At 38.1% G+C, this 5,000-nt stretch overlaps 4 non-coding genes across 4 annotated transcripts; all 4 read left to right on the plus strand.

Annotated features, from left to right (window-relative positions):
- Positions 1-1,924: 1,924 nt before the first annotated feature.
- LOC143724628 (5S ribosomal RNA) lies at positions 1,925-2,043 on the plus strand. The gene has a single exon (XR_013197424.1). It is a non-coding gene; the product is annotated as a 5S ribosomal RNA (ribosomal RNA).
- A 491-nt stretch (positions 2,044-2,534) lies between these two features.
- Positions 2,535-2,653, plus strand: LOC143724832 (5S ribosomal RNA). Its single transcript, XR_013197625.1, has one exon. It is a non-coding gene; the product is annotated as a 5S ribosomal RNA (ribosomal RNA).
- A 285-nt stretch (positions 2,654-2,938) lies between these two features.
- LOC143724629 (5S ribosomal RNA) lies at positions 2,939-3,057 on the plus strand. Its single transcript, XR_013197425.1, has one exon. It is a non-coding gene; the product is annotated as a 5S ribosomal RNA (ribosomal RNA).
- A 483-nt stretch (positions 3,058-3,540) lies between these two features.
- On the plus strand, positions 3,541-3,659 carry LOC143724630 (5S ribosomal RNA). Its single transcript, XR_013197426.1, has one exon. It is a non-coding gene; the product is annotated as a 5S ribosomal RNA (ribosomal RNA).
- Positions 3,660-5,000: the final 1,341 nt, after the last annotated feature.

Below are 5,000 nucleotides of genomic sequence, written 5' to 3' on the forward strand. Positions count from 1 at the left end.
CAAAAGTTCTTCTTACTTTAAAAAAAAGACTCACTGAGCTTCTTCAGAAAGCCTTTAAAAGTCTCTGAGATTCTTCAGAGAGCATGAAAGAGTTTGAGTTTTTTCAAAAGTTCTTCTTAGTTTAAAAAAAAAGAGTCCCTGAGCTTCTTCAGAAAGCCTTTAAAAGTCTCTGAGATTCTTCAGAGAGCATGAAAGAGTTTGAGTTTTTTCAAAAGTTCTTCTTAGTTTTCTTCATTAATGGTCTAACCTTTTAAATTGCCCAATTTTGGCAGCAGTTTTCGCTTACGGCCATACCACCTTGAGGGCGCCCTAGAGCAACCAGGAAGTAGTGTGGCAGTAGTGGGTGAGGAAGTCTCACCAAACGTGTTTCTGTGTTTTATCGTTTGTTTTTGTCAGAATCAGTGTTTTTTTGTTAGTTTTTTTGTTTTGTTTTTTGTTTAAGCTAAATCCTCCCAACAGCATACGCTGTTTGGGAGGAATTTTGTCTGCGTGTTTTTCTTTGATGGATGGACAAAGGTTAACGGACATTGCAATGGCTGGAGTACCACGAGGGCGAAACGACCACGGACCGGACGAACAACAAAGAGATGGACAAGAACGGGGGAAAGAAGCGAGAAAGGAGAAAGCGAAAAGGATGTACAAAAAGGAAGCGACAATAATGGTGGATTTAAGAGATGAAAAAGAGGTGAGAGCGATGGATATCATAAAAGCAGTGACGGAGAAGATCGGAGAAGGAAAGATTTTGGCAGTGAGACCTAAACAAACAAATGAATATGAAGTTACACTTGAACGGGAGGAGGATACGGGATGCTTAATGGACGGATTGGATATTAAAGGAATGACATTCGAGGTAAAGAGTCTTCACAACAGGGACTATGTTGTCTCTTTTATGCACCTGCCGGCCTACACTGAGGATGCGGACATTTTTAATAAGCTGGAACAATGGGGAGTAATCCCAGTTTCTGTGGTGAAAAGGAGGTTTTATCCGGGCACAAATATAGAGGACGGCACACGCTTTTTAAAAGTAAGGTTCCCAAGGGAGGTGGCATCACTACCATACAGCACAAGACTGGAAACAGCTGAAGGACCACAATACTTCAGAGTGATGCACAGTCATCAGGTGAAAACCTGTCGACTGTGCATGAGCCCGGACCACGTGGTGAAAGACTTTCCAGATTTTAAGTGTTTTAAATGTGACGAGAAAGGCCACTTTGCAAGGAACTGCAACGCTGTTAAGTGCCCGGATTGCCGAGAGGTTCTCACTAAATGTGAATGCTGGACGGGGCGAGAGGAGGAAGAAGAGGAGCAGGTGAGCGGGCAGGTGCTAGAAAGAGACACAGAAAATGAGCAAGAAGAAGAAAACGGAGGAAAGGAGACGAGTGAAATTACAGAAAATAAACAAAGTGAGGAACGGATGGACGATGAGTATAAACAGGGGGAACAAACACAACAAGAGGATAAAAACTGGACACAAATGGACATGAATGTAAGCTTGGAAAGTGAAGTAGACAGAGCAGAACAAAAGGACACGGAGCAGAATGTGAAAATGGAAAAGGAAGCGGAAAATGAAGAAGATGACAATGTAGTTCCATCAAATAAAAGGAGAAGATCAATACAGATAAAACCGAACACTGAAGGAGCGAGAAAAAGAGTGACTTTAAAAGGTGAGCAACAAAGTATAGATGAAAAGGAGCTGGTAAAGGACTCGGAGGAGAATGAATGAAAAGATGGATTTTAGCAATTTTTTTTTAAGAACTTTTTTTTGTGTCATGATTTTAAGAATGGTTACTTTTAATGCTAGAGGTTTTTAATGCTGAGATTTTTCAGAGAGCATGAAAGAGTTTGAGTTTTTTCAAAAGTTCTTCTTAGTTTTCTTCATTAATGGTCTAACCTTTTAAATTGCCCAATTTTGGCAGCAGTTTTCGCTTACGGCCATACCACCTTGGTCACGCCCGATCTCGTCTGATCTCGGAAGCTAAGCAGGGTCGGGCCTGGTTAGTGCTTGGATGGGAGACCGCCTGGGAATACCAGGTGCTGTAAGCTTTTTTGATTTAAAAAAAAAAAAAAAAAAAAGAGTCCCTGAGCTTCTTCAGAAAGCCTTTAAAAGTCTCTGAGATTCTTCAGAGAGCATGAAAGAGTTTGAGTTTTTTCAAAAGTTCTTCTTACTTTAAAAAAAAGACTCACTGAGCTTCTTCAGAAAGCCTTTAAAAGTCTCTGAGATTCTTCAGAGAGCATGAAAGAGTTTGAGTTTTTTTCAAAAGTTCTTCTTAGTTTAAAAAAAAGAGTCCCTGAGCTTCTTCAGAAAGCCTTTAAAAGTCTCTGAGATTCTTCAGAGAGCATGAAAGAGTTTGAGTTTTTTCAAAAGTTCTTCTTACTTTAAAAAAAAGACTCACTGAGCTTCTTCAGAAAGCCTTTAAAAGTCTCTGAGATTCTTCAGAGAGCATGAAAGAGTTTGAGTTTTTTCAAAAGTTCTTCTTAGTTTTCTTCATTAATGGTCTAACCTTTTAAATTGCCCAATTTTGGCAGCAGTTTTCGTTTACGGCCATACCACCTTGGTCACGCCCGATCTTGTCTGATCTCGGAAGCTAAGCAGGGTCGGGCCTGGTTAGTACTTGGATGGGAGACCGCCTGGGAATACCAGGTGCTGTAAGCTTTTTTGATTTAAAAAAAAAAAAAGAAAAAAAAAGAGTCCCTGAGCTTCTTCAGAAAGCCTTTAAAAGTCTCTGAGATTCTTCAGAGAGCATGAAAGAGTTTGAGTTTTTTCAAAAGTTCTTCTTAGTTAAAAAAAAAGACTCACTGAGCTTCTTCAGAAAGCCTTTAAAAGTCTCTGAGATTCTTCAGAGAGCATGAAAGAGTTTGAGTTTTTTCAAAAGTTCTTCTTAGTTTTCTTCATTAATGGTCTAACCTTTTAAATTGCCCAATTTTGGCAGCAGTTTTCGCTTACGGCCATACCACCTTGGTCACGCCCGATCTCGTCTGATCTCGGAAGCTAAGCAGGGTCGGGCCTGGTTAGTGCTTGGATGGGAGACCGCCTGGGAATACCAGGTGCTGTAAGCTTTTTTGATTTAAAAAAAAAAAAGAGTCCCTGAGCTTCTTCAGAAAGCCTTTAAAAGTCTCTGAGATTCTTCAGAGAGCATGAAAGAGTTTGAGTTTTTTCAAAAGTTCTTCTTACTTTAAAAAAAAGACTCACTGAGCTTCTTCAGAAAGCCTTTAAAAGTCTCTGAGATTCTTCAGAGAGCATGAAAGAGTTTGAGTTTTTTTCAAAAGTTCTTCTTAGTTAAAAAAAAAGAGTCCCTGAGCTTCTTCAGAAAGCCTTTAAAAGTCTCTGAGATTCTTCAGAGAGCATGAAAGAGTTTGAGTTTTTTCAAAAGTTCTTCTTAGTTTAAAAAAAAGACTCACTGAGCTTCTTCAGAAAGCCTTTAAAAGTCTCTGAGATTCTTCAGAGAGCATGAAAGAGTTTGAGTTTTTTCAAAAGTTCTTCTTAGTTTTCTTCATTAATGGTCTAACCTTTTAAATTGCCCAATTTTGGCAGCAGTTTTCGCTTACGGCCATACCACCTTGGTCACGCCCGATCTCGTCTGATCTCGGAAGCTAAGCAGGGTCGGGCCTGGTTAGTGCTTGGATGGGAGACCGCCTGGGAATACCAGGTGCTGTAAGCTTTTTTGATTTAAAAAAAAAAAAAAAAAAAGAGTCCCTGAGCTTCTTCAGAAAGCCTTTAAAAGTCTCTGAGATTCTTCAGAGAGCATGAAAGAGTTTGAGTTTTTTCAAAAGTTCTTCTTAGTTTAACCTGTTAACCTTCAAGGCCACTTTTGAAAAATCCCCAGAAATGGCATACCCAAACTTAAACAGATACAGTTCATGAACCCTTTGCACTAAAAGCACAAGTATGATCTCATTTGAAAGCTGACACCTAGTAGTTTATTGTAAATGTAGAAATAATTATTGTCATAATGAAAAAAAAAATGTTTAAATAGCTTCAAAGTTTTTTAAAGTTATTAGAAATTTACTTTCATGAAACATCTTCATAAAAATAAAATTGAAGTTGGCCCTGGAGCAATCTAGAAATGCACTGCAGCTAAAGCCATATGTGTGACCATTTTATATTTAAAATCTGAAAATGATAAGTCTAAAACTCTGTATTTAGTTAAATGTTTTTCAAGATCATGTCAAATTACTTTATTTTGATTAGACTCTAAAATGCAAACTGATGTTTAGTCATCTTCTGAGTCATCTAATCAGTCTATAGTCTCTATTATTTTGTGGTGCAAACGAGCCCCATTCAGAGTCAGTCTCTCCTTGCACACATTTACACCTCTCCAGACTGGTTATGGCTCTAAATATGCATTTCTTTTGTCTGCATTATAGCTACTAACGACTGGCTATTCACAGGCTATTCATAGGGTTTCAAACCCTAATTTCTTTTATCAAAGTTCTCACTAAATATTTGAAACTGGTATCAAATGCACTGAAACATTTCAGTAAGCATTCCTATTTAGAAAAAAATCATAAAACAATAACTGCTGGTGGCAGGTGCACCTGGGCTAGCTAGCATGTTAGCTTAGCACACCATCAATACACGACCATTTATGAGATTGAAACCATGTTTGTGCTCCAAACTTACTTTATAACGCAAGTCGAGTGTTTTAAATAATCTTCTGTGATCTAATTTGGCTTCAGATAAAAAAAAATCCGACAGAAAATTTATTATTTATAGTGTTCTGCACGATGATGAAATCTATATCGATTAGCATTGCATTATAAATATAATCTATTATTATGAAATACCTGGCATGGCTTGAAGAACACAGGTAACTCAAATATCATTGCAATCATGTTTATTGTCTTCAAAACATCTTTATCTGCATGTTACAGCGATCTCTGTCAGCTACTTTCTGTATCAGTGACGTCCTGGAATGTCACATGACTATGGGTCTTCTTCGTGATCCATATATGGACTGTTATTGTGCATATAGCGCCCTCAGGCTATTGGTATGAATTGA

This window comes from Siphateles boraxobius, unplaced genomic scaffold, assembly GCF_051911475.1.
Source record: "Siphateles boraxobius isolate OS27281-9 unplaced genomic scaffold, OSU_SipBor_1 76, whole genome shotgun sequence".
Taxonomy (NCBI): Eukaryota; Metazoa; Chordata; class Actinopteri; order Cypriniformes; family Leuciscidae; genus Siphateles; species Siphateles boraxobius.